Raw genomic sequence first — 27978 nt, 5'->3', positions numbered from 1 at the left:
CCCAAGTGCTGGGGATTAAAGGTGTGCGCCACCGCCGCCTGGAGAAGCAAGTATCTTGAGGTTGGGCTCCAATGGGGCTGGCAGTGAACAAACAGATCTTCAAGGTTTATTGGGTGACATATGAATAAAGGAAGCTGAGATTCCATGTCCCTTTTCTGGCCCTCCAGTGACTGGGGACAAAAGGGCTGCCAGCTCTCCTGGCTTTCATCTCTCCACATTCAGCAATGATGCTTTGCTTTACACTAGCCACAACACCACACACGGGCCATCCTCTCCCCCTCAATTTGTCCTCTGTGCTCAGCTCTGGTGTCTGGGCTGCCTCCTCATTATGACACTTGGTATGTATGACCTGTCATATGGACCCAAGGCTCTGAGGTCACCCATCAGGTGCTCCGTGCTGGCCCTCACATGGCTGATCAGAGTGCGTGGGGCTAGACTCTGGCTGCCTCTGGTCTCCGACAGCCTGCCTGTTCAGGAAGTGGGTAAGAAGAGTTGGACCAGCCGGAAGTCGTTGGGGCTTTCAGCCAGGCCCCAGTGCTCCAGCCCATCTGGACATATTTGGCAGGATCTCTTCTCTGTGTTCTCAGGCTTGTCAGAATGGACACTAGCAGTAGACATACCCAGCCTACTACCAGCTACCTGCCCACGTTGTGATGCTTCCAATGCCTCAGGACACCCTGCCATGGTTACCATGGTTACAGTGGCATTACTGATCCCCAGTTCAGGCTCAGGCCCTTGGGACTATCCATCTCCAACTTCCGTGACAGGCACTGCAGGGCACACTGAGGTGCCAAAGGTATTGGATGTAAGGGGAGTGAACCGGCTCTTTGTCTCTGGGCTACTCACCGGCCTTCTGTAACCTCAGCGGGGACCATAGTGGGTGTAGTTAGGACCCTAGCCCTCTGGGCTGGTAGATCAAGCCCCTCCCTGATCCAGATCACTGTGGATCTGGGTGACCCATGTCACACTGGTCACCTCTTTTTAAGTCCTGACCCAGCCCCTGAATGGCAGGCATCACTGGCTCTACTACCTTTTCTGAGGTTTAGCTCCTATATCAGCCTGACTATAGTGCCAAGGCCCAGGCATTGCCCACCCAGCTAATCCTCCTATTTTCTCAGGCCCCTGAAGGAGGTGCCTATCTCTGGAGGTGTTGGTAGGCATTGCTGCCATCTTCTTCCCCTTTCTGGTGACAGTCCTCTAAACAGCCTGTTCTAGGCAGAGATAAGAGGGATTTGCACTAGGAGTGGGGGACTCATGTGCAGTGTAGGTGACAGGTACCTCCTCTCCTTGTACCCACAGGAACTCTTATCTTCACTGTAGTCTGGGGTCCACATCATGTCCCAGCCCCCAACTCTGGCAATGGCCTCCTGCCACCTTGGAGGTTACTCTGTCCTGGTAACCCACCAACCTCATCCCACAGCCAAAGACAGACATTTATCTTGCTGCTAGGAGCCTTCACTTCTGAAGCTGGGCACTGTGGGATGCTGAGCAGGCCCTGGTTCCAGGTAGGGCTAGTGATCCTGAAGAAGGACCTTCCCGAAAGCTGCTGTCACCATGGCTTTACACATACTATCCTGTAGTGGCTCTCCTGTGCTCTTGGGAGAAGCTGGTGGGCAGGGTGGGAGTTGAGCTGCACAGAGGACGTCACAGACACCCTGTGCAGAAAAGCACCTGGTAGGCTTTGAGATTTACCTTGTAAATAAGGCCAGAGACCTGACTGCCTCATTCCTAGTAGAGAGACCTAGACATATCGTGTGCCCCACTAAATTCTTGTTCTGCTCATGCCATGCCTATAATTGCATGTGGGGTGCTCTCTGGGGCCCAAGGCTGAGGGTAAACAGATTGTGGGGCCCCTAGGAAGGTCTATAATTCTCAGAAGGTAAGCCAAAAGGTGGGGAAGGTCCCAATTGGGAACAAGTTTCTGGTTGGCCCTGGGCCCACCTGGCCTGGGCTGACCCCTTTCAGCTGATGAGGGACTCAGGCCTATCCTGCAGTTCCCAGCCCACCCTTCCTGTGTTTGGGGCTGGGAGGAAGAAGTCACCCGGGACACCAGGGATGGGGTAAGGGACACATGCTGACAAGCTGGGTGTGGTTCACAGGTCCCAGGAAGCCCCCATCCCCCTGGTCTTCAGGTTTTTTACTAGCCCAGTTTTTGGAGCTTTGGAGACCATCCAAAGTAACTTTCATATGTTCGAGGCCTGCTTTGGGAGGAACCTGGGTCCCTCTGTCACCTTTGGTTAAAGAATGGGACACCTATCAGCAACTCTCTCTCTTACTACTGCCCTATCCCTATTTATTCCTCCCAACCAGGGTCTAACTGACCCAGACACTGCACACAGGACAGAGCTCCAAGCTGGTTTTCCCTTCGTCTCCTGCCACCCCAGACCCTAACATGGCCTCATCTCCTTCTGAGTCACGGCTCCCTGTTAGACCCTCTCTTCTTTCTCACCAGGCTACCAGCAGAATTCTCTATTTTCTGGCACCCATGTTCCCTTCCTGCAGTTTAGAAGTTTCTTGTCAATATTATGTAAGCATGCCAGAAACTCTTCCATCTCTGAATAGCCCTCTCTGAAGGTTACATCTTCAGTCCTCAACAGTTCCCAGAGGGAAGTCTTCTACTTTTCTTAGCTGTTTTTCCTGCCCTATTTCTTGACTCTCTCTTTCCTGCTCTTGTAGTCTTAGGCATTGTCTAGTGATGGTCATGGAAGACGAGCCATCAAAATTTTGTCCCACAACTTCTTCCTCAGCATTCCTTCTGTGTAGTTACACCACAGTCCTAGGCTAAATGTTTAGCACTTGCATTCCAAAGAAACGTGTAGTTTTAAAAGACCGCTGTGTAAATACTGTATCCACAGGGTCCCTCTGTGCCAACAGTTTTCTGTTTTCTCTGTAGTTAAGGGTTGCCTTTGGGTTAGGCTTAGATTTTATTTTTCTTTTGTTCTTTTGTTCTTTCTATTATAAAAAAGCAGTTTATGTGTGTGCACATACATGCACATCCACCTAAGTGGATGACTTGTGAGAGTTGGTTCTTTTTCTATCACATAGGTCTTAGAGATCAAATTTAGGTTGTCAAGCTTGGTAGCAAGTGCCTTTACCTGCCAAGATTATCTTGCTTATCCTTTGTTTACTTTAAAAATATTTTAAGAGTTTTTTTTTATTTATGTATATGTGTGTATATGCCATGTGTGTTCCCATGGAGGCCTATGGAGGTCAGAAGAAGGTGTTGGACCCCCTGGACCTGGGTTACAGGTGGTTGTGAACTACCTGATGCGGGAGCTGAGAATTGAACTCAGGTCCTCTATAAGAACAGCGAGTGTACTTAACTTCTGAGCTATATCTTCAGCCCCAGAGAATTAATATTTTAAAATCTTTGTTCAGCTATTTTTTTTCATTGCTGGGGATCAAACCCAGGTTTTGTACATATTAGGCAAGTGCTTTACCACTGTGCCACACCCCTAGCTCTTTTCTACATCTGTCACCAATCCATTCTTTAACTTTCTGCAAGAATTATAACATTTTTCTATCGATCCTGTTGGGAATACTGATAATGAATCAGCACCCCTCCCTTTCTTTCCCCTTCCCCTCCTCTTTCTGTTGGAGTCCTTGCAGGGTTAGTTTAGGCATTATTCTCCCTGATCCCCAGCTTCTGTGTTCTTGCCTGTTTTACTTCTCACTTGGCAGGAGCACATCCCCAATTCATTTTCTGAGAAAAGGTATGTGGCAGACAAAAATTTTTTTGAGTGTTGTGCATCTTGGCAAACATCTTTATTCTTCTGTTATACTTAGGATTCTAGATTGGAAATTACCCACCCCCATCCCCAAAGTTTAAAGTTGGTGTACTAGCATGCGCTCACTTCCTGATGTTTTGATTCTCCATTTTCTGTGTATGACCTATATTCTTCTCTCAGGAGACTTAGGATGTCTGTTTTATTTCTGTTCTGAAACAATAATGGAACCCAGTGGGACATTCTAGAAGTTGGCTTTTCAGCTTCAAAGTGTCCAGCTCCACCCACAGCTGTTCCTAGTATCTTCACGTTCAGAGCAGAAAGGATCAGCTTCTCCACAGTATAGTGTGGTTGGGTGAGGTCAGCCAGTACCTGGGGTCATGGACTGGGGGGATGATGACGGAGTGCTTGCCACTCAGGCTGAGCTTCTATAAGCATCTTCTATTCATGGCTCTGCCTTTAGGATGGTATAAAGTTCTTCCGGGATCCCAGCTAATAGCTACGTCATCTTTGATGGCAGCTCTCCTTGGGGAAGGCTGGGCTCTAGTTCTCATTTCTACAGTTGTCTTTGCTGGTAGAACTACATCTACTTTTCCAAACTTTTGGGATCTCTTGTGCTCTCCTAATGTCTTTACTTGCTTACTTATAAAGCACTTTCCTCCTTCCCTGTGGGTTTTGAGGAAGTAGAGATGAATTTTAGCTAAGTCACAAGGTCTTCTGTGATCTCAGCTTTCTCTCTTGCCTGGAGTTAAGACTCACCTTTGGGTTTTTCCCTTTTCATCCTCAGACTCCAAAGATGCATATTTCCTGGGTCTCTTTCCTCCAGGCTGGCTACCACCTCCTCCCCCCAGGTCTTCTGAGTCTTGCCCTCATATCTTTGCTGATGGGTGCCTCTTGGCTTCTGGCCTCACCATTCCAAGCTTTAATGCCTCTATACAACAGTGATGCCAGCCTGCACCCTCAAGGCTCGCTGGGTCACACAGTTGCTGGTGTCTGACCTCACCACTTAGGAATCTGAGAGGTTCTTAATTTTGACCTATCCTAAGCTGAGCTCTGCAGATTGCCTGTCAGTCTTGTCTTTATCCCAGGATCAGGCCTGCTGTGCGCCTGCTCTTAAGACTCAGACTGAGCCCCCAAGGGTCTATGAACTCTTTGCTCTCTTTCCAACACCCAGTTCCTATCAGAGTTCTTTCCCTCTGAAACATACGGGTTTGCTCTCAGACAAAGGCAGAGCACTTCCCCCTTTAGCAAAAGAACCTTGAATTAGCCACTTATTCACTAGGGGGTCCTTGTGGTGGCACATTACCCTCTGGTCATTGGATGGAAGAAAAGCTAACAGGGGCCTCTCAGGTAACCAGGGTATGTGGGGAGAGAGGTTGTCCTTCAGGTATTTTCCTCCTTCCTGCTACTGAAATGCAGAGGTGATGGCAAACAGCCATAGGGGTGCTGCACTGTAGACAGAGAAACAGATAGAGAGCAGACACGACTCCTGGTCTAACTGCTGCTCTAGGCCCATGGAAGCACTTGCCTGAGACACCACTGTCATTATCTCAGTCGGAGCTCAACCAATTCTTACCACCCTCCTCATGTCATGGCGGGATACTCTGCCTCTTCCTTGAGACCTAGCACATTCTACTCCTAGCTTGACACAGCCACATATAAGTTACCTCTGAGCTGTGTTTTAAGCCCTATGACTGGCTCTGAGTGACCACAAAGCCCAGACTCCTTAGGATGCAGCTCCTATGCCACCCACTGCTTGGTGGTACCCACCCTGCCTCTTCCTCCCTGGCCTTAAGGCTTGCCACAAGAACATTGTGCTCTACCTCAGTGGGTCTGGCTGTAACCATGTGGTGCCAGTGGGCTGGGAATACCAGTAGGAAGGGGTTGTGGGTTCCTCTAGAGCAGGCAGAGATCCAGCTAAGCTGGGGAGGCTGAGGATCCTAGTGGTGCCTGCTGCCCCATGCCTGGTCCTTTTTGTGCCCTATTGGACCCCAAACAAGCAGGGCATTTCCTATGACAGCTGTAGGCCTGCAGGTGAGCCCTGGGGAAGAAGGGGCAGGAGCTGGAGAAAGGGCTGGGATGCTGGCTGGCCAAACTGACAGCCCGCCCAAGTTTCCACAACTGTCTGCACAGAGCTGCACGGTGGTTTCCACAGGCTCTGCCAAGTGGCGGCTGCCGGCTCAGCCTGGGGTTCTGACCCCCGACAGGGCCCGCTCTCTGCCAGGCAGCCCCGAGAAGCTAAGGCAGACAGGGCCCAAAGAGTTAAGCCACCCTCCACCCCATCTCATTCCTACAGTTTTCTGTCCAAGGCACAGCTGACGTGAAAAACAATAGCATTCCCTTGGAGAGGTTCGGCTGCGGGCTGAGGCCCCCCTCCCCAATAATTACTCAAGACATTGGCACGAGCCAGGCCTGGTTAGGTAACAGGCTGCTCGCTCGCTCCGGAGACTTATAACTCACAGTCAGTTACACATAATCTCTGTAGACAACAAAATCGTTTCCAGGATGGTAGGGAGGGTGAAGCCTTGTGGGGAGGGTACAGGGGGCAGAAGGGGCAGAGACCAGGGTAAGGTGGGGGTAGGGTGTTATTGTGGGGACTACCCGGAGTCTCAGGGATGCAGCTAGGGAACTCTGGGTGTTGGTGAAGCAACTATGGTAAGGGAGGGAGTTGCCCTGCCCCCTCTCTACAATCCTCCCCACCCTTGTCCCAGTCCTTGGAAATGGGAGGCCACCCTGGTCTGATCTGTTATTGAGCAGAGCTCCAGAGGCGCTCATTCATACTGGAGTGTGAATGACTGCTTTGGGTACTCTCTCCTCCTCTCCTGACAGCCCCACAGAGGACAATTTATTGCCTGTTTACTGTCCATGGCTCACTGTACATGACTTCCTCAAGGGCAGGGCCACATACTGCACCCCCCTACCTCTCCCCACTCCCCATGTTCCCAGAGTACATAGCAGACATTCAGGAAATATCTGCCAAGAACAACGGAGGACATCTAACCCGAAGAAGCAAGCGTCTATGGGGTGGACTCAGGCACGTGGGAGAGATGCCTGGCAGGGAGGTTAGCGGAGCTGTAGATGCTCTGTCACCCTTCAGGGCTCACTCTCCTGGCACTGGGACTCTTCCACAGGAAACCTGCCCATTTTCCTGGAAGGATGCTGAGCAGAGCAAGCAAGGACCGGGAAGGTTTGGGTCTGGAAGGGCCTTCCTAAGCCTCCTTCTGGCAACTGGGCAGCTGAGTCAGGCCACCAAAAGCTGGGATAGTATAAGGGAAGAGTCCAGCCCCATGTCTAATCTAAACCCAGCCTGGGATTGGGTTTAGTTGGGATTAGGGAGGGAGCCTCCCTCCTTCCCTTTGTATATCTCAGGATTTTCATCCCGTCATGACTGAGTCTCTGAGTACAAAGATAACTGTGGGCACATGAGTTGAGCACACCACTGCCTTCTTTGCAGACCAGCCTTGGGAGGCAGACTTGACCTGCTGACCGCCGTCAAGTTCTTCAGGTCTTATTCATCTGTTCTTCACTCAGCTCAGCATGGGACAGGCAACATGGCCTTTGCCATGTCCCATGTGGGCCAAATAAATGTGGCATCAAGAGGGAACCATGTGGGGACATTGGGCCCTCAGCCCTTGCTTTCCTGCCCCTTCCTTGAAGTCCCTGAGACTTCTGGAGTGCAAGAACTTGTGGATTTTTTCTGCCGGCCTTCTGGCCTCCTGTATGAGTTCAGTCCTCTCATCACCCATGTGCACTGCCTTTTGTCAGGTGACCTCAAACACATCCCTTTTTAGGGTCCCCTTCATGCCAACAGTCCTTTAGCACTGACTTTTAGCACCTCTGAACCTCATAGCCTAACTTCTCAGTTCACAGCTGAGTGGACACATAACCACGTGGCCACCTCATCTGCTCTGCTCCAGCTCTCAGTCATGTGGCCAAGCAGAGCAGAGTCCTTTCAATGTCCATTCTTGCCTCCCTTTTCCTATAGGACCCTCTTACCTGAGTTACCCCATTGACCTATTAGTTTCCCTGTCATATTTCTTTACTCTCTCTTTCCTGCTCTTGTAGTCTTAGGCATTATCTAGTGATGGTCATGGAAGACAAGCCATCAAGATTTTGTCCCACAACTTCTTCCTCAGTATTCCATCTGTGTAGTTACACCATAGTCCTAGGCTAGACAAATGTTTAGCACTTGCATTCCAAAGAAACATGTAGCTTTAAAAGACCACTGTGTAAATACTGTGTCCTCAGGGTCCTTCTGTGCTAACAGTTTTCTGTTTTCTCTGTAGTTAAGGGTTGCCTTTGGGTTTGCCTTAGTTTTTTTTTTTTTTAAACATTTATTTAATTATCTTTAAAAGATTTTATTATTCTTTTAAATTATGTGTCCATGTGTCTCTGTGCATTTGAGTGTATGTGCTTGCAGAGGCCAAAGACATTAGACTTGCCTAGAGCTGAAGTTATAGGTGTTGTGAGTCATCTGACATAGGTGCTGGGAATTGAACTCTGTCTGAGTAGTAGATGCCCTTAACCATGGAGCCATCTTGCCAAGTTATTTACTTACTTTCTTGTGTATGTGCATATGTGTGGAGATTGGAGGCTAATTTGTATGCATATAGTCTCTTCTTATCTAGGTTCTACGGAGCAAATCCAGGTTTTCAGACTTAGTAGTGAGAGCCTTTACCTGCTAGGCCATCTTGACAGCTGAGGAGTGGATTTCACTGGGAGAGAATCAGAGGCACATGTGAAGGAGCCTGTTTGTGAGGAAGAGTACATTTGTGTGGGTCTGCATTCTAAGCCTATATGTGTGTGATTGTTTATGCAGGGATGGTTCTGTGTGCCAGGTATGTACATATGTGTAACTGCATATACCATCTAAGGGATGTATACTTCTCTCTATGACAGGCTGTTCTCTCACTGTTCTCTTGGGCAGCCCCTCTGCCTCAGGTGTGGGCTGCAGCCTTGCCTGACCTTGCTCTACAGGGGATCTATATTTTCTAGAGAAACTTGTAAGAAAAGGCATGAAAAGCAAACCCTATGAATTAGCAAGTGTCTCCTTGCCCTTCACAGATACTTTGGCTGGGTATAGAATTTTCTCTTCAGAATTTTGTAAATATTGAGAGGTCCATGGATTGGTATCTCACTTGCCATCTCTGAGATGATCCTGTGGCATTCTCTTTGTCCCAGTCTCTCTGGAAGGACAGCCTGGCACAAGGGATGCTCTTCCTAGATGGGGCTTTTAGGAGGCTCTTCCTTTTATTTCCTTTTTTTTTGTATGTGTACTATGTGCTGTACAGAGTAGGCATTGAATCCTCTACAACTGGAGTTCTAGGCATCTGAGATCCTCCACATGGGTGTTGGGAACTGAACCTGGGTCATCTGTAAGAACAACAAGAACACTTAGCTACTGAGTTATCTCTCTAGCCCTGCAAGCTTTCCTTGGAACGTCTAGCTATTGGGGGGGGGGGGGCGGAAGAGGGAGAAAGAGGGGGAGGGAGAAGGAGAGGGAGAGGGAGAGAGAGAAAATGTGTGTGTTGTCTAGAGGGTCATCCCTTAGGTGCCTCCACTTTTTTTTTTTTTTGAGACAGGATCTCTCACTGGATCTGAAGTTCATTGATTAGTCTAGGCTAGATAGTCATTGAGCCCAAAGGACCATTTGTCTGACTCCCTAGTGCTGAGATTATTAAGTATGTGCAGCCATGCCTCGTTTTTATTTTTATTTTTAACATTGGTTCTAGGATTGAACTCAAGTCCTCATGTTTGTGTGGCAAGAGCCTTACTGTCTCCTGAACCTTCCTTGTTCATGGGTTTTCAGTGATTATAACTTTTTGTTTTTTTCTGGGGCTAAAAGTTGCCTTTGAATTTTTCTTTTCTTTTAAAAATTATTTATTTATTGAGTGTTTATGCTTCTTGGGTAATTATCTAAATCTCTCATTTTTAATCCCATTTTTGGGGATGTTCACTTCAACTTTGCTCTGAGTATTTGAAATCAAGTTCCTTTAGTGTGTGTGTGTGTGTGTGTGTGTGTGTGTGTATCTATATATATCATTATATATATAATGATTACATGGCCTTAAATTTCAGAAGGATCCTATCTATATATGCACCCCTAACACCTACATTTCCCTGCCTTCTGGCATCCATGTGCTGAGGTTAGCCCCTGCCTAGTGTTCTGCCTTCCCTAACCCCATTCAGCCTTCAACTTCCTGTCAGTTCAAGTGAGGCCCCTTCCTTCCTGTGCCAGGGCCTTTACGTATGCTACACATTCTGCCTAGAGGGCTTGTTTCATCTTTGTACTCGGCTTAGCCTATTTGCCTGCATCCTTTGGTATATAGCTCATGGGGGTTCCTTAGGCACCTCTGCTAACTTCCTCACTGGCTTAGCAGCCAATCTGACACTCCCATAGCTCTTTATAGCACGTAGTACAGTTAAGTACATATATGATTCCTGCTGTGGTGACTAGCAGCTGCTTGGTGAGGCTGAGCTCTCTAGTCTTCTGTGGCCCAGGCTCCTGTCATTGTCCCACTCTTTTGTTTCCTTAACAAGTCACTAAGGCCTTAGGGGCATATACCTTGATTTTCCTGTCTGGGAGGTCTGAAGTTTGATAATTGCAGGGCTGACTGCTTCCTGAGAGGTCTGGGGCAAGTGTTTTCTGGCCCCTTTCAGCATCCAGAATGGCCTGACTCCGTGGCTCATGGATCTTCCTCTGTTTCTAAGCTAGCAGCCCACAGTCTCTCCCTCTCTGGACTCTGCTCTGGCACCCATCTCTTATACTCACTATCTCTTCACATAGAGACCCTTGTAATGATAGCTATGACAATCTAGGCCCCAGCAGGCTTTCCATCTTCTGATTAGCTGTGTTCATGCCCTACACAGGTTTGCATGTACTGTTTCCTCTGCACCTATGACACAGCTGAGGAATGAGGAAGTAGGATTTGCATAGAGAGCTCACCCTGTAGCCATAATGATGCCAAAGGAGAGAGCTCACTCAGTCTTGATCTAGATGAGGAGAGGTCATAATGCCTGTGCTACCCAGAGGTTCAAGAGCCCCATCCAGGAGGAGAACTCAGAAAGACTGGCTGAGCAAGAATTGTTCTGATGTCCTTAGGAGAGATGCAAAGGTCAGGCATAATTGGAGCCCAGAGCCTAAGGACCTCCCCTGCCCCTGTGATGCCTGAAAGAGGCCCCAGAGATATCCAGGTGCAGGATGGCTATAAACAGGTGAGTACTGATGGACAGGGAGCCAAGAAGCCTCAGGCAATGAAGAGAAGGGAGTAGAGAGTGTGCAGACCTCATGGGGGATGGGGAAGGGAATCTTCCAGAAGCAGAGGGGAGGAGGGAGTCGAGGGGGGGGGCACAGGGTGTCTGGAGCTTGACGGGGAAGGAGAAAATCAAAGAAACCAATAAATCAAGGAATCCACCACACTCCTGAGAATTTTCACACCCATACCTGAGAAACCAGCACTACAGGGGAAGGAAATAAGTAAATAAGCTCAGAAAGGAAGTTAGGCGGTGGGTGACTCATGACAAGTTGAACTCCTAACAGAGTCCACTGCCTCCCATGTACACCAGAAGGTCACAGAGGCAGCCCTGGGCATCCAAGGAAAATTCCATAAACTTAAAAAAAAAAAAAAGAAAAAAGAAGATCTGAATGTTGATATAAAATTGGAAAGGAGCCACCAACAGACACACTGGAAGTTCAAAAGTTACCTCCTAAACAATCCTGTGCTTAAAAAGGAAATGAAATGGGAGGTACGTCACTTTGCAGACGGGCTCACGATGACAGCGTGCTATAGCAGCAGAATGTGCTGTGATGCAGCCAAAGGGACATTTAGAGGAATGCTCGCAGTCACATTAGAGGACCAGAGAGACTGAAAGCAAGTGTTCCCAGGTTTTACTCAGGAATCTAAAAGAGAACAGGCATAACAAACAAATACCAAGAAAGAACATAGAAATAATTGATCAAGATGCAAGAGAGTACTAGCAAAATGGAGAAAAATTCTGATGGCAGAATCATTGAGGAAAGCAAATGCTAGCTGTTTGAGTGGTCAATGAAATAAACATTAAGCAAGTAAGATAACAACAAATTAGAAACTCAAAGGCAGTAACAACTACAGATACCAACTAGGAAGGTGTCTATTTGCCATTGTTAGGAAATACTGTTTCTGAGTTAAGGTCTTGTTTGGCAGCCCAGCCTAGTCTTGAGTTCCTGATCTTCCTGCCTCACTTTCCCAGTGCTAAGATCAGAGATGCACCACCAAACCCAGTACTGATAGAAATTTTATAGCAATAAAATTGAAAACTTAAAATGATAGATAAAAAATTCAGGATAAAAAATTGGTAAACATGGTTTGTGCAATAGAAAATCTTAATACACACAAGGATGCTGGAGAGATCATGGTACTGCCATCTACTCACCTCCAGAATGTTCTTGGACCAGATTTTACAATGATTTTTTTTTTTTTTAGTATGTTTTTAAAAAGCAGATCATGCCTATACAATATGCTTCAGGGCCCAGGCTAAGCTAGAAAACACTTAACTCAAAACCAGAGGCAAGAGCTGGGTATAGAAATGCAAGAAAATTCTAGATCTAAATGAAATCTGAATATAAACCCTAAAATGCATGAGCAGACAGACTTTAAGAGCCTATGACCCTACATCCCAGAGATGTTTCTGATGTGTGGTGGCTGTCTGTTACCTAGTGCCACTGTAGCTGTCTTGGATTGAGTAGGAGCTTACTATGAAGTTCACACAGTGATGGAATTGTCTAATGAACACATTCTTTAGAACAAATTCCTATCAGTAAGTGATGTATAGCAGACATAGTTAAGATCAGGCAGGGTTCCTCTCAGAAATGCATGGAAGGTTCTAGGTCAGGAACACTCTAGGCTCCTGATTCTAATGTGATTCATAGGGACCTTTACTCCCATTTGGAGACTATAGACTGCTCAGTGATTAGACAGTGGGGGCTTGTACCTCCTGCACTCTGGGTGTCTTCCCTTGTCTACAGCCCACTATGTGGCCAGCCACATGCTTGGTACTACTTATCACCTTGAGATAACCTCCCCTCTTGATTAGCCAGTCCTCTTCAGTAATTCTAGTGACAGTACCACCCAGCTCAGCCCTGTTGTGGGGGAACCTGGGATATGAGGGTGCTTGGGCAATGTTGGCCCAACAGAGGTCAAAGGCTGGATGAATGCCAGGTAAAGACACCCCAGACCCTTCAGGGCTGAACTTCTCTGGCCAACGTCCAGTTGGTCTTTAAAAGGAAAGGCCTGACCCAACCCAGCTTGAGCTGAGAATGGCCCGTGTGGGGTTCCTCTAGTGCCAATAACTTCCATGGGCTCTGTTGGATCCTTCATGCTACCTTCTTCCACAGTGGTAAGTGGCCTACTCATCCGACATCATCCTGCAGGCCTGGGACAGTGGAATAGCTGCCTAGCTAAGCATTCTCCCGGAAGCTGTGGGGACACCTGTTGGGAAGGATGGAGGGCTTTACTGGCAGCTGACAGCAGGTCTAGCCAGCTTGGAGGAGTGGTCATCCAGCTGTGCCTGGGTCCAGGAGCTCTGGGCAGCTGGTGCTAAGGACCCGACAGGTGGGAGAGTTCAGGGCTTAGCAGCTGAACTGCTTAGGGGAGAGTTGGAGGTGGGGTGGACTGCATTCCAAAGGCAAGAGCCTCTGAGCTGTGTGCACATGTGTGGAGTGGATACATGGCATTTATGAAGAAGGGACAAAGGGGGCACTCTCTTGGCCCCTTGCTTGGGCAGCCAAGCCAAGTGGCCCAGGCACATGGTGACATATGTCAAAGTATCCTGCTTCTGTTTTCTAGACTGAAAGGCCTCTTTCTTTGTCTTTTCTGGGGGCTTTTGGGCACTCTACACTGGGCAAACTGAATTCACAGGACCACAAAGTGCAGCCTGACTCTTGAGCAAATGGTTTGGTTGGTACAGCCCCAGTGCCCTGAAATGGACATGTGTGTTCACAGACGTCCCTAGGGCACTGCTCCTGATTTCCACATGCTTCGTTATCTGACTTGAAGGGAAGAACAGACAGACCCTGAGGGTGGCAAGAGGCTGGCAGTTTCAGTTCACACTAACCCAGAGATGCTGAGGTTTAATGGTGTGAATATGTGGCTCGGAGTTGTTGGTGGATGTTGCTTTAGACAGTCCTCCTATTCCCTGCAGGGCAGGTGGGTTTCAGATATCTGCATATTCTGAAAGAAAGTCCTGGGGGGATGGAAGATGTTTAGACACTGCTTAGGTCCTTAGGGGTCCTTTTTCAAGGTCTTTAAAATGCAAATGGATACAATTTCTACAAAGCTGGTGAGTGCCCAATGGGGAGGGAGAGCTTTAGAGAAGAGTGTGTGTGTGTGCCTATAGATTTGTGTGCAGTGCGTAGAGACCAAAGGTCGACTTTGAGTATCTCTCTTCAGGCGCCACCCACCTTGTTTGTTAAAACCCGGTCTCTCACAGGCCTGGAGCTCACTGATTAGTCTAGCTGGCTCTGCAGCAAGCTCAAGGGGCTGCTTGTCTTTGTTTCCTAATGCCTAGAATACAGGCTTGTGCCACCTCCATTCCTGGCTGTTTTGTTTTTAAATGTTTAACTAAGGTCCTGGGGATTGAACTCAGACTTTCATGCAGGCTTGTGTGGAAAAGCATTTACTGACTGTGCCATCTCCCTAACTTATAGAGGTTTCTGAAATATGTTAGATTCTGAGTCCAGCATCCTTCCTTGTGATGCCATTTGTATCCTCAGGATTGGGTGTTTCTTTAAGTCTAGTGATTGGCCCCTGCCAGGGAGGAAGGGCTGAACCCCAGGAGCAGCCCTGCAAGGGAAGGGGCCCTGGTTGGGTCTATAACCACAGTTCCCTTGGCTCAGGGTGGCTCCAAGCTTTTGTGGAGTGGGGCCGGCCCTGTTAGTACTCAAGATACCATGCGCCTCAGCCATCCGTGGAGCCTTCCTGGCTGAGGACTATGTCAGAATCTTCCAAAGGCGGCATCCCAGGTGCCAGTCAACAAAATTAGGCCCTGCTTTCTCAGCACAGATGCAGAGTCCTGGCCCAGCCTTCCTGCTTACCACCACTGGGGTCAGCTTCCTCCCAGGTACCTGGGTACCTGGGAGCAACTACATCTGTGTAAAACTGGGGGATCTGGGTACTATCACAGCCCCCATCCTGAGATGTGACAGGGCTTTAAGGTACTGTTCAGAATCTGGCTAAAACCGCGGAAAGACCCGTCATGGGTTCCATCCAACGTGGTTAAAAACATCTGACTGTAACCACAAAAATGCTGGCGCCCGGGCCACTGCCGAGACCGTTCATCTCAGCAAACGTGCGGTGCGGAGAGCTTTGCCTTAACCCTTGGAAGGGTGTGTGCAGGAGCCTGTGCAGGACTGGAGCCATGGACTTCTGCTATGAATTAGGCCAGACCAGGATGAGCGAGAGGCTGATCCTTGAGTACTCTTGGTGCCACTGGGCATGGTTGCCCAAGGCTGTCAACTCTTAGGCTCCAGTGACTTCTGGGGACAAGAACTAAAGTATTAGGAGGGACTTCCAGGGGCAGGAAGCTGGCACTTCCTAAGGTCTAGATGTAGTAGGCAGACATGTATCTGTTCATTCATAGAAACGAGCAAACATTACCGGCTGAGATGTTGAGGAAGGCACGTAGCCTTCGATAAAGCACTGACCTCCCCTAGGTGACCATTAGGGTTGTGAGGAAAGGAGCAGTAACCATGTACCACAGCCACATACGTCAGACAGTGATGCAGAAGCCTGCAAAGGGAAGTCTTGTGCGCAAGAAGCTTCTGGTGGGAAGCTGGAGGCGGGGAGGGGGATGCCAGTGGAGAGCAGCACCTCAGGACAAGTCAAGGGAAGGTGACAGAACTGAGAAGGGAACAGAAATAGACAATAGACAACTTTTTCTTGCTTCTTAATCCATCCTAGCCACTTCTCAAGTCAAGGATTGACTCCACAGTGCCTCTATTTGCTACTTTTTACTATGATGGGGCTTCTTGTCCCTTTATCATGATAGGTAGTGTGTGGTCAGTTTTTAACCATCATGAGGACCCATGAAACTGGTTCCTACTCAGGGGCAGATACACAGAGGGCTGGGTGTTTGGGCCAGTGGGTAAACGCAGCCTTCATTTTGTCATGAACCATGGAGACACTCTCCAGTCATGGTCTGTCTGGAGACAGGAGGCTCTGTCTCCTCACACTGTCTCCAGCTCCTAGTGGTCCTCTGCTTTGTAATCTCTGCCTTGGGATCTCCCTTCCCACTTGAGTCTTCAGACTGCCCATTCTTTGATCCTAACTATGAATCTTTGACACAAGGGCTTCCTCCTGGGAGCTTTCTATATTCTGTGGTTTTGAACCTCATAACCCTAACCCAGGCTAGTGGAGGGCCACGTATTCCTGGTTCTTACTCCTTTCCTTAGGAGCTCAACTTCCTGCAAATTCCCACACCAGATGTTCATGTCTATCTCGTGGCCCTATTGCCCAGGGCTGTGTATATGTTAGGGCTCTCCAGTGCCCAGAACCTGCCTACCAAAGAATGCATCAGGTTGGCCTGCTCTCCGGGTTGCCTGCCCACTTCACCCTAGCAAGTGTGGTGAGTCAGAGGCACAGGCAGCTGTCAGACATAGCCTGGGGACCCTTGTACAGTTTGTCTGGGGTGGGGTAGGGGGTTGAAGCCAGGGATTTGGGGTGTGTGAAGGAAGGGACAGAAGAGTTCCATCCAGTATTTCATGGATGAGGTCAGTATGGGTAAGGGGCCTTTGGGCTTTCTGTTTGCTAGTGGTAACTGAGTCACCATGGTGCTTCTAACATAGGTGTCCCAAGCATCCATCATTTGGGTGTTGGCAAACCTGTTCATACTAGTAGAGGCTCTATAAGGGGAACAAGGGCGGGAGCCTGAGGTAGGCCTGGGAGTGTGGTCTACAGAAAGCAAGGTTCCTGCTGAAGGGCCACTGAATTCAGAACCACCTATAGGACTTCAGGCTGCCTTACCCAAATCCAGAGGCAGCTTATCCTTGAACCTAGGGGTCTAGTTGTTCCATGTGTAGGCCTCTAAGGAGAATGCTTTCTGGATTCCCACCTCCTGAGTACCCTGTGACCAGGGTCCTGGAGATGGCTGGCTATCCAGGTTTAAGGTATGGCCTGTCCCTAGCAGGCTTTGGTCCTTCATTGATCTTAGTATGGTTTGAGTCTGACATGTCCTACAAAGGCTCATGTGTTAAAGATGTGGGGGTTTGGAGGAAGTGATGGACTTGTGGATAGATAAACCCATAGACCTATCCTAAATTTGAGTCGACTGAGGGGAGGTTCTGGGCACTGATAAGCGAGTCCTTGGAGGCTAGATCTTGTTCCTAGCCCCTTGCTTTGTTCTCTGTTCTCTGGCTGTTCCAGAGGAACAACCTTGCCTCTACCAGAGGCTCCTACCACCATGATACTGTGCCTCACTGCAGCCCACAAACCACAGCACCAAGTCATTGTACACTGAAGCCTCCCAAACCTCAAGCCAAAACAACTCTTTCTTCCTTTTGAATTATTTTTTTCCCCTCAAGAATTCTGTTATAGAAACAGAAAGTTGACCAATGTGGGATAAGAAGGAGTTGGTACAGGTAGCACCAACAGGATTTTCTCCAGTACCTAAGGTGTGTGGGGGGAAGAGTGGCTATGACATCTGCCTTCATAAGGTCCATGAGGCTAAGTCGAGGAAAATCTGGGTTTGTGGTCAGCTGGCACTGGACAGGCCTTGCTGGAGTTTCGCATGGGCTCTTGCTCACCAAACCCCACACTAGCCCCAAGGAGCATTGAGCCAGGAAAACAGAGAGAGGTGGTTGGCTTTATTAGGATATTCTCATATGCAAGGAGGAGTTTGGAAGGGAAATGGTCCATGACCTAGGCCTTGGCAGGATAGTAAAATGATAAACAGAGGCTGATGGAACAAAGAAAGGGTCCAGCAGTGAGGGCTTGGGGTCCACATGTTCCAAAGAGTAGAATCCTTGCTTGAAGTTATCAAACTCCTCCAAACTCACTCCTTCTGTCCTTTCAATGTAGTGACTCCCATTTCTTTCCTGTCTTACAAACTCACCTATGCATTTGTCATCCATCCACAGATCTGTCTATCCATTCGCCTGTTATCCATCCACCCACCCGCCCATCTACCACCTATCTATGCTTTCATCCATCCATTACCACCCACTCACATATCTCCAGCTATCCATTCATCCTTCTACTTTCTGTCAAGCACTCATTTATCTATCCATCCATCATTACTGTCTATCTATTTATCAACTCATTACCCATTCAGGTATCCACCATCATCTATTCATCTGTACACATATTTGTCTATTGACCCATCACCATCTGTACATTGCCATCCATCTATTCATCCATCTGTTATCCATATGTATATATCTAGCCATCATCCATCCATTCATCCTTCTATTATCTGTCACCCATTTTCCATTCATCTATCTATCCATTCACTTAACAATCTCTCTCTCTCTCTATCTATCTATCATCCATCAAGATATCCATCACCCACACTATTTTACTTTATCATTCCTTCCACTGCTTCTGTCTCCTGTGTATCTTGCAGCAATGACAAGAACAAATGATATGGATGATGCAGTCACCTGGTCTTGGAGTGACAGCTTACTACCATCTAAAAATAAATCAAGACCAATCAAGATGCTAGTTCTCTCTCTGTGCTTTCTCTTGTCTCTTGAGCTCATATTCCTATCAAAAGGGCACACACTCATGTGGTGATGGGTCTAGATCAAATGGGACTATGGAGACAGGGATGGGTTATCTTCAGAGCTAGGTGACTAGGCAGTGGGTAAATCAGGGAACATTTCTGAGAGAGCTAGTTTAACAAGGGGTCAGGTTTGTTGGGGAAGGAAGTGTTACAAACATGCAATTCAGTGTTCCTTGAATGGAGATGTGTACAGATATATAACTTAGGCCACCAGGAGCCAAATTGACCACTGCTACTACTATGTATTTGGACATGACACAGACCTCTTCTTTGTGCCTACTCTTTCCAAGTAACTGTAGGCAGGAGCTGACTCACAGGTAGGTGTTGTGGCTTACTGCCCATTCCCAGGGCTGCTCCTCATCCTAGGCAGATGACTCTGTTGTAATAGGGGAAGACAAAAGCTTACAAAGTTTCTCCGGTTTGTTTTATGTGTCAGGTTCTGTGCAGGCAAAGGACTATAACAGGAATGACTTCTGTTCTCGTGGGGAAGCAGAACCCCCCTAACCAAGCACAGGGATGGTGGGTTAAAAGACTGGTGCTGGGGTCAGGAACCCAAGGCATTGGAGGGACAGCATACCAGGAAGGGGTCAAAGTGCCTCTATGAAGCTGTTGCAGCTTGACGTCAGGGTTGCTGTTCCCACAGAGGCCCAGGGATGAGAGGAGCTTCAGGAAGGTGCTGCTAGGGAGACTGTCTGGCCAGGGGTGGGGCTGCACTGGAATTGCCTTCCAGGGAGGAGGGAGGCCCACAGGCCATGAGCGGGAGTGCCGTGGGTCTGGTTTATGTTTTAGACATCCTTCTGGCTGCTGCATGGAGACAGGAATGTGGGGGGGAGAGTGGAAGCCGGGGTGCCCCTTGGGATAGGGAAGAACTCTGTCTCTCTGTACATGCCGTTCCTGACTGCCGGAAATGCCCTTCTGGCCCTGGCAGAGTCCATGGTGGGAAGAACAGGAAGATGGAACAGGGCAAACAGAGGTTCGACCATATCTCCCCACACCTACATCTAGTTGGGCACACTGTAAGAGGTGGTATTGTGAAAAGAGTCCTGCCACCAGGAGGGAGGGAGGGAGAGAGGAAGCTGCACCTTGGACTTCAAATGCTTGTCATGGGAGGTAGCTGTCCTTCATAGGCTGCCATGTTTGGATTGTATTATTATAGCAGTGGAGCTGTGCCTGTCTGGAAGTACAGCTCCTATGTGGGATGATGACAGGAGGGTCAGCATCCCCTGTGGTACCCACCATGGCCATTGCCACACCTTCAGTCCTCTAGAGCTAGCAGAACCTCTTCTTTTGGGTGATCCTTTTCCTTAGGTTTCCCATGCTTCAGGCTGGGTACGTGAATCTGAGGCAAGTACCGAGTACGGTTGTCTGCCAATCATAGTAGGTACTGGGTTTGTGGCTCAAGCTGGTCAGTGAGTGTCTGCTGGTGGTATTTCTTCTGGGAATGTAGGGAAGTTGAAGTTGTAACCTTCAAGGTTGTGAATCTGGGACTAAGAGTCATTGGCCACCACACGGAGACCACCGAGGCCAGAGACAAGTCCTAGAAGCTATGGTGTTTGCTTCTGGATCTCATTACACCTGAAGCTGTAATCTTTGTGGCTTTTCAATTGTGTGAGTCAATACATGACATTACCATTTAGGCACATTTTAGAGCAGGGTTTCTAGTTCTGGAACCAGAGTGTGTGTGAGAGAACATGAAGATCATTTCTAGAGGCCAGGGTCTGGTGTAAGGAGCAGACTGCCTAGATGCTTTTTGAAGGAGGCAGTGACTTAGAGGGGCCATGATGGGTCAGCTTAGGGCCAAACACAGTGCAGATGACACCAGTATAATGTAAAGGTGGGGCTCTCATAGTGTTGAGTGGGTGTCCTGGGCTGGACCTGAGTCCTTACTGGGCTCTAAGCGGCTTGGGTTTCAAGGCCATCCAACTGGCAGAATGGTAACATCTAGGGCTCCCAAGTCTAGACTCATGGGGTACATCTGATTGTCACCCCACTTGTCCTCAGAATTGTTGACGGGAAGGAACCTAGGCAGTATCCCACATCTATCTTCAGATGAGGACACCGAGACCCAGAAAACTTCCTCTGATTAAAGTCTGCCACTTGTCAGGAACACAGCACAGCTAAGCTCACCCAAGGAGCCTGGTTTAGGAATATTTGGAGAGAGGTTACAAAGGCTACTGGAGGTTAACTTGATAATGTGCTTTTGCTTCCCTAGTGGCCTAAGGCAATAATAGACTCAGCCCAACAGCTGCTGAAGAGTCCAGCATACCCACAGCAGGCAGTAGACATCTGAACAAATATAAACAATAGGAAATCTGGTGTTTGTTACTCAGCAAAACTGACTATTGCTTAAGACTGGACCTCAAATGGTGACTTAGCAAACCATAGAACTTATGACTACTCCACCCACAATAAGTTAAAAGCAGGGCAACATCCAAAGCTGTGTATTCTCTGTACCAAGTGTATTCTTGCTAAGTTAGGCAGAGATCTAGACAGTGGTTACATCTCCATTCCACCTCGGCAGGGCCTTACTCTGTATAAACACACCGACCTCTATCCCAACTTTTCTGCCAATGAGGCAGTCTTTTGGGGTCAGCCTTACTGGTCTGATGTCAGGGGCCTCAGTGTAATGACTGGCATTCCCATCACTGTTGATATCCTAAATGATGGATGTCAGGGTCTGACTCCATGCAGGCCCCAAGCAAACATGTTGTAACACTAGAAGAGGGTGAGGACAGGTGGGCTAAACAGACACAGAAGGTCTGTTGACATATAAGCCACATTTGGAATCTCCAGAAAGGTCTAGGAGCTGCTTGGCCCTGTAGGCCATGGTGAACGTTAAAGAGCAGAACATGCTATAGGATGTCAAGAATAGGAGACAAGTCAAAACCAAAGAGAGGGCTAAAAAGATAGCTGTAGGTAAAGTGCTTGTAGCATGGTATAAACAAAATACCAGAACATAGAAAGAAAATTAGGAAGGGCATGAAAGGCTCATTAGAAATGTCTTTAAAACAATCAAAAAGGCTGTCTAGAAAGACATCAGAAATAATCGTATGAAGAAAATGATCATAAATAATAAAAGAAAATTTTCAGAACTTGAGGATTTACCAAATATGTAGAGCAACCTGTAGTTAAAGTTACTCACAGATATTTTGGCTAGGAAATTCAGACACCCAAGACAAGAGTATAGCTACTGAAAATGTCCAGGAAAAAAAGGAAAGAAGAGACAGGTTAGAAAGTGTGTGAATAAGACTTCTAACTGCCAATACTGGATGTTACAAGACCACAGGACCAGGTGTTTAAAGTTCTGAAGGAAAATCCATTCGTATTTGAAATTCTATACCCAGCTAAGCTATTAACAGGGCATGGCAATGTAATGAAGAGATTTTCAGGACCCAGAGTACAGAGGTTTTTCGTATACTTATTAGAAAGGTACTTGAAATTTCCTCAGGAAGACAAGGGGACAGATAGGAGGTATGAGATCCAAACAGCTATACACCCAAACTAAGAGTTGTTGATTAGGATGTCTCTGGAGAAAATAAATGCTAATGAAAGCAAGAGAAAGACGAGGTCTGGGGGAATGTGGACAAAGGGAGTTTAAGAAAGGAGACAACAGTTTGGACACCCAGGCAATGGACATAGTAAGCCCAAAGAGTGAAGGGAGTGGTCAGTGGGCAGCAGGCAAGAACTAAGGGGTCTTTTGGAAGGAGTTATTGAGGAAGAACTTTGTCCCATTAGGAGTTAAGTCAAAACCAAAGTAAAGGTTGGAGAGACAACTATATGTAAAGTGCTTGCTGTGAAAACATGAGGCCCTGAGTTTTATTCCCAGCACCTGTGTGAACAAAATAGGGAATGATGGCATGCAGCTGTTATTCTAGCGCTGGATAGGAGGAGACAGGTGGATCCCTATGGTCTGCTGGCTAGCTAGATTAGCCTTTTTGGTGCATTCAAGACCAATAAGAGACTCTGTCTCAAAAACTAAGCTGTCAAGGAATGATACCCAAGTTGTCATATGACCTCCATAAACACATGCATATATGCATGCATACCCACAAATACACATGAGCCACCCCATGAACGTACATATTTGCACAGTCAGACACATAACATGTACATACCAAGACCCCCAACCCTCTAAAACAAACAAACACCCAAAACACAAAGAACTGAAGGGAATACATCTGTTCAGTGGATTGTGATGAACTTGAGCCTGCCTCCAACTTTGCATATAACTGAGACAGATGGGATGAGAAACAGGGCCCCAGAACTGAGGAAAGGACTTTGATAGCCTTTGGCCACAGTAGAGCTGGCTACCATGGAAGGCTAAGACTGCAACCCCACCGTGACTCTCATTTTCCACATCTTTTATTATTATTATTATTATTTTTATTATTATTATTATTATTATTATTTTGGTTTTTCAAGACAGGGTTTCTCTGTGAGGCATGGCTGTCCTGGAACTCACTCTGTAGACCAGGCTAGCCTCAAACTCAGAAATCCACCTGCCTCTGCCTCCCAAGTGCTGAGATTAAAGGTGTGCGCCACCACCGTCTGGCCCATTTCCCACATCTTACAGTTTTTTTCCCTCATAACCAGTGAGTGACATTTTTCTGTGGATAAAAATATGTTTATGTGAACTCAGCATTTCTCTCACTTCACTTCCAATTTCCTTAAAAAAAAAAAACCCAATTGATTCAAAAGTTATGAAACCAAGCTTAAGATAGTTCCTGGTGGTATGTGTCCCTTTATCCATACCCTCATACATCCATCTGTCCATCTGTCCACCTGCCCTATCCTTTATTCCTTCATCCATCTTTGTATTTATGTACACATGTATTCATTCATCAACTCATCCATCTATCCATCCCTTTACCATTCATCCCATATACCCATCCATTCCTCCACCAATCCATCTGCTCACTGATTTATTCATCTATTTATCCATCCACCCATCCATCCATTCATCCTTCAGCCTATCTCCTCAGTCAACCACCTCCTCATATATCCATCCACCCATCCACCCACCCATTCACCCACCCATTCATCCTTCAGCCTGTCTCCTCACTCAGTCAACCATACCCTTGCACATACACATGCTCATTCACCCACCTTTTCACATACCTCTCATGTATCTGCCCATTCACTCTCAATCCTCCAACTTTCTACACATGCATCTATTCATTCATTCACCTGTCTGACCATGCATCATTTTCTGTGCCATATGTGGAGAATTATCAGAAATGCTGCGTTCTTTCATGCTGAAGATGGAGCTTTCTGGAAAAACAAGGACCATCATTAGGAAAAAGAGAGGGTCACGAGGATTTTCACTTTTTTTTTTTTATTAAGACCTTGCTGTACTGCTAGAATTTGAAAGAGAACAAAATCTCTTTATATATTATCTGTCAAGTATCAATATTCTACCTTCATTATCATCATCTAAGTAACCATTTATCTATCATGTATGTATGTATATATATGTATGTATATATGTATGTATGTATGTATGTATCTGTCTGTCAATCATCCATCCCCCTCTACTTTTGACATGAATAACAGTTACCTGTGAAGATCCATGTCCTCTTTTGCTTTCTTCTCTGTTTGGCTTTGCACTGAGGCCTATTAATAGCACCTCAGCACACTATTTTTGGACGCCCCTCCCTCAGAGGTCTTCCCTGACCACCCTGGCTCTTCCCGGCACAGTGCCCTGCTCTGTCCCTGCATGGTAATTTTCCCAGTCTGTAATTACGTGGTGTATTTTCAACCAGGGGCAGCTTCGTAATGCCAGGAGCTCTGTCCTGTCCCTGTGGCACCTCTAACACTGTCTACAGTCTGGGACAGAGCAGGGGCTTCAGTGGGGACTGTGGGAAGGAAGAAGCAGACCGTGGGCAGCCCGGGATTCTCCCTCAACACCCAAGCAGACAGCCTCTAGCCTCAGTGTGGTACTTGGCAGTGGGCGGGGAGAACCAATGCCTGACAGTGCTCGTAGTGGTGCCCATAAGAGGAGGCGGAAGCAGGTGCTTCCACTTGCCACGTGCCGGGCACTGGGCCAGGTGCTCAACAGGGAGGGTTCCAGGTAATGTAGCCCATGAGCCTGGAGGAAGTGTTCTTATCTTCTTCTACATGAGGGAATTGAGATGCCAAGGGACTCATAGGGGCTCCAGACTTGGCCCTCTTTTCTGTAACTGTATTCCAGCCACTGCTAGGGGCTGTACTGAGGTAGGGGCATGGAATAAGGACAGATGGGGCCTCAAGATATAGAACTAGATCAGGGGCAGGTGAGGGGGCAGGGAAGGGGGAATCCTAGTGGGTGGTGGCTAGTAGGAGGGCCATGTTGAAGGGATGCTCCTGAGATAAGGGCAGAGAGCCAGGAGGGGGTGGGGAAGCTTGGAGAGATGCCAGGCCCCAGGAGTACTAAAGCTTGAGCTACCCACACTGCCAGCAGATCTCACTGTATCTCCATACAAGGGACCAAGTGTGACATCTCAGTCAGAATGGTGGCTGAGGCAAGCTGGCTAGTTTGTCACCTTAGGGTCACCACCCAGGTCCCTCTGTGCTCTAGCCAGCAGTACCAACAATCCCTTAGGCCTCCAGACAGAAGAAAGTCCCACTGAGGAAGAGTGCAAGGTGAGGCAGAGAGCTTCAGAGATGGGAGGTACTGTGGTTTGCTGGCTTCAGGCTGTGCTTTCCATAAGAGGGTCTCAGGGGGCCAGGAATGGGGTGGGCAGGAGTGGTGGGCTGTGGAGAGAGTGTGATAGATGGAGAGAGGAGAGAGAGTTCTGGAGAGAGTGGGAGGAAGTGAGGGGGAGGAGGGGCAGCTGGAGGTAGAAGGGGGCTGGGGCATGGCCTCGAGGAGGAGGCTCAGCAGCGGGTGAGGGAGGGGAGGGCAGAGCACTCCCTGGCCTGTGTCATGCCTGCCACTGAGCCTGTGTGTATGCACATGTATGCGTGTGTCCCTGGGGTGGATCTGGGGACATGCATTGAGCGGGAAGGCTGGCTGCTAGGCTGAGGAGAGCCCTGGGCCTGCGGGGAATGTTCCAAGGAGAGATTTATTAGTGAAACAAAAGCATATTTTTTAGGCAGGACTGTTTGTACAGTTATTTCATGACATCGCCTTGGCCTCGGGCCCAGAGTAGAGCGGCCGAGGAGGCCCCGCACGGCTGGCTGGGTGCTCAGGCCTATTCGTTAGCTGGCCGTCCTCTCCCGTCCTTATCTGGTCCTGGACATCAAAGCGGGGGCTTTTCATAAATGAATTAAAATAGCATACACACAGCACCGGGGCGGAAGACCCCAGGCCAATTAGCTCTAAGTAGGGTGAGAGGCCTTTCAGAGACGAGCCCCTTTCTGAAGGAGTCGCAGCGGCTTGTCAAACTCGATGAAATATTTTGCCCAAAGCTCATTAAAATAATGAACCTGCATTTCTTTCCTCAAGAGAATAATTAGCAGACTTCCAAATGGGTTAAAGCAGCAATTTAGAAGTGGCCCCCCTTAATCGTCCCATTTAGTTCATTTTGTGACAAGGAAACTCTGGCGCCTTGGGGAGGAGCCGAGAGTCTCGGCATTGGCTCTGTGTGGTGATGGCAGGACTGTGGGGCTGGGTGGGAGCTGGGGGGCCTGCAGAGAGGGCTGTGTTCAACTTGGGACCCTGCCTAGCTCTGCCACCTCCCTTGCTTTGCCACCATAGTCCCCCTCCTTCTTGTACATCTACCAATAACAGGTTAGTTAGAGACTGGAGGCCTGAGGGTTAGGGCCATCACCCAGCCTGGGTTTGCACCCTGATGCTGGTTGAATATCAATTCTAAGGTACAAGAGAATGAGGGTATCAGATGTAGGCTCTGCTTCAGACAGGTGCAGACAAAGAGAACCCCAACAGGTGACCTGAGCCTTAGCACAATCAAAGGTAGAGCCCTGGTACATCAGGGACTCTGATGAGGAAATAGAAAGATACCACTTAGGGAGAGGTCAGGGGAATACATGAGTTGAGGGCTGAATGGATCAAGAAGGGTGAGTTCAGAGTGAGCCAGGAGGGGCTGTGTCCCTAGCTTCTGATAACATTGATGGCCAATGGGCAGAGTGGCAAGTTCATCTGGTATAAGGCCACTTGGTGCAACAAGTGTGACAGACAAGAGGATCATAGGTAGGCCACTTGTCTAGCTGGTCTCCTGCTGAGAGCCAGCCACCCTTCCCCATGCTGCTGCTAACAGGGAGGTTCCACTTTTGACAGTAGCCTGATGTAGCCCTGGACAATCCAGAGAGCAGCAATAAATTCAAATGCGGCTAAATCTAAAGGTTAAGTGGGCCTCAGCAGGAGCCACCAATACCGCCTTGCTTTTGCTTCTTCCTCTTTTTCTTATTCTACATTTGTTGTTTATAAAGTAAGACATTCAAGATGGAGATTTTGTAAAACAGAAGTAACGGCATGCACAGTTGGGTGCCATTTACAAAGTGCTATAGTATGTACACACAGGTCAATGTGGGACTTGCCTTCCCTGCTAAAATTCTGTACCTAAGCATCTCCCATGGTCACTGAAGGATACCTGCAAACATACTAGGTGTAACACAACCTAACCAACCATTGGCCAATGAAGACTTGGAGTCTCTTTCTAACCCCTCTCTGTGATAAGTAAGACTGCCATTAACTTGCTTGCATACAACTCCCTGAGCAACCCTGCTCGGGGACAGAGTCCTGAAAAGGGGGTCACAGAGTTAGGGGAAGGATGATCTGTACCTTGGACATATTTCATCCTTGCAGTATGGGAAACAGGCGAGGCTCACTGTCCCCTGCAGCCCCAGTGTCTTCCTCACAGTGTTTTTTGTTCCTTTGCAGACAGAGCAAAAATGTGAAGATCTGTTGTGGGCCACATGATTGCTGTGCAAGCCCAGTGCTCTTACTCTGATGGTGGGATCCAGTCTGAAAGGTCTAAGTATGCTGGAAATGCACTAAGCCAGCCAGATCCATGACATCATAGCTTAGCTGCAGCATATTTTAGAGGGTCTGAGGTTCACCCTGGAAGGCAGGGGACTGAAGAGAAACTGCTCCTGAGGCTGCCTGGTACCTAAAGAGAACATTGAATAACTGTAGCTCAGGAAAAGATTCAACTTCAAAATCTAAAGTACAATGACCATGTACACACATGTGTTTACACATAGGCACATACACACTCACACACATATACATATGCATACAGTATGCACATACATAAACCTATACATGTACATACATATACACATAAGCACACATAGAATGCACACACAGAGATGTGCACATGCACAGACACACAGACGCAAACACACACACAACACACATGCAGAACAGCTCTTACTAACATGCATCATCCTCACATTCTCAGACAGCAAAGCTATAAGTTGAGGACTGTCAAACCTATCATTGAAACATGTCAACTGCTAGAGCGTGCATATCTGTGAGTGGGTGTGGCTCTGTTCTAGTAAAACTTTACTTACAAAGACAAGTGTTAGGCTGGATCAAGCCCATGAACTGTGCTTT

The 27978-nt window shown here is 47.9% G+C and overlaps 1 protein-coding gene and 1 long non-coding RNA gene across 2 annotated transcripts in view; one reads left to right on the top strand and one right to left on the bottom strand.

Annotated features, from left to right (window-relative positions):
• Kcnq1 (potassium voltage-gated channel subfamily Q member 1) overlaps positions 1–27978 on the bottom strand; it is a 330062-nt gene that overhangs the window by 12742 nt on the left and 289342 nt on the right. The gene's annotated exons all lie outside the window — the stretch shown is intronic.
• LOC116103260 lies at positions 383–27938 on the top strand. Its single transcript, XR_004123444.1, has 4 exons — positions 383–482; positions 588–796; positions 1300–1505; positions 27301–27938. It is a non-coding gene; the product is annotated as an uncharacterized LOC116103260 (long non-coding RNA).

The sequence above is a fragment of the Mastomys coucha genome, unplaced genomic scaffold (genome assembly GCF_008632895.1).
Source record: "Mastomys coucha isolate ucsf_1 unplaced genomic scaffold, UCSF_Mcou_1 pScaffold21, whole genome shotgun sequence".
NCBI lineage: Eukaryota > Metazoa > Chordata > Mammalia > Rodentia > Muridae > Mastomys > Mastomys coucha.
Note: the sequence above shows the minus strand (reverse complement) of the source record. Positions and strands in the feature narration are given on the sequence as shown.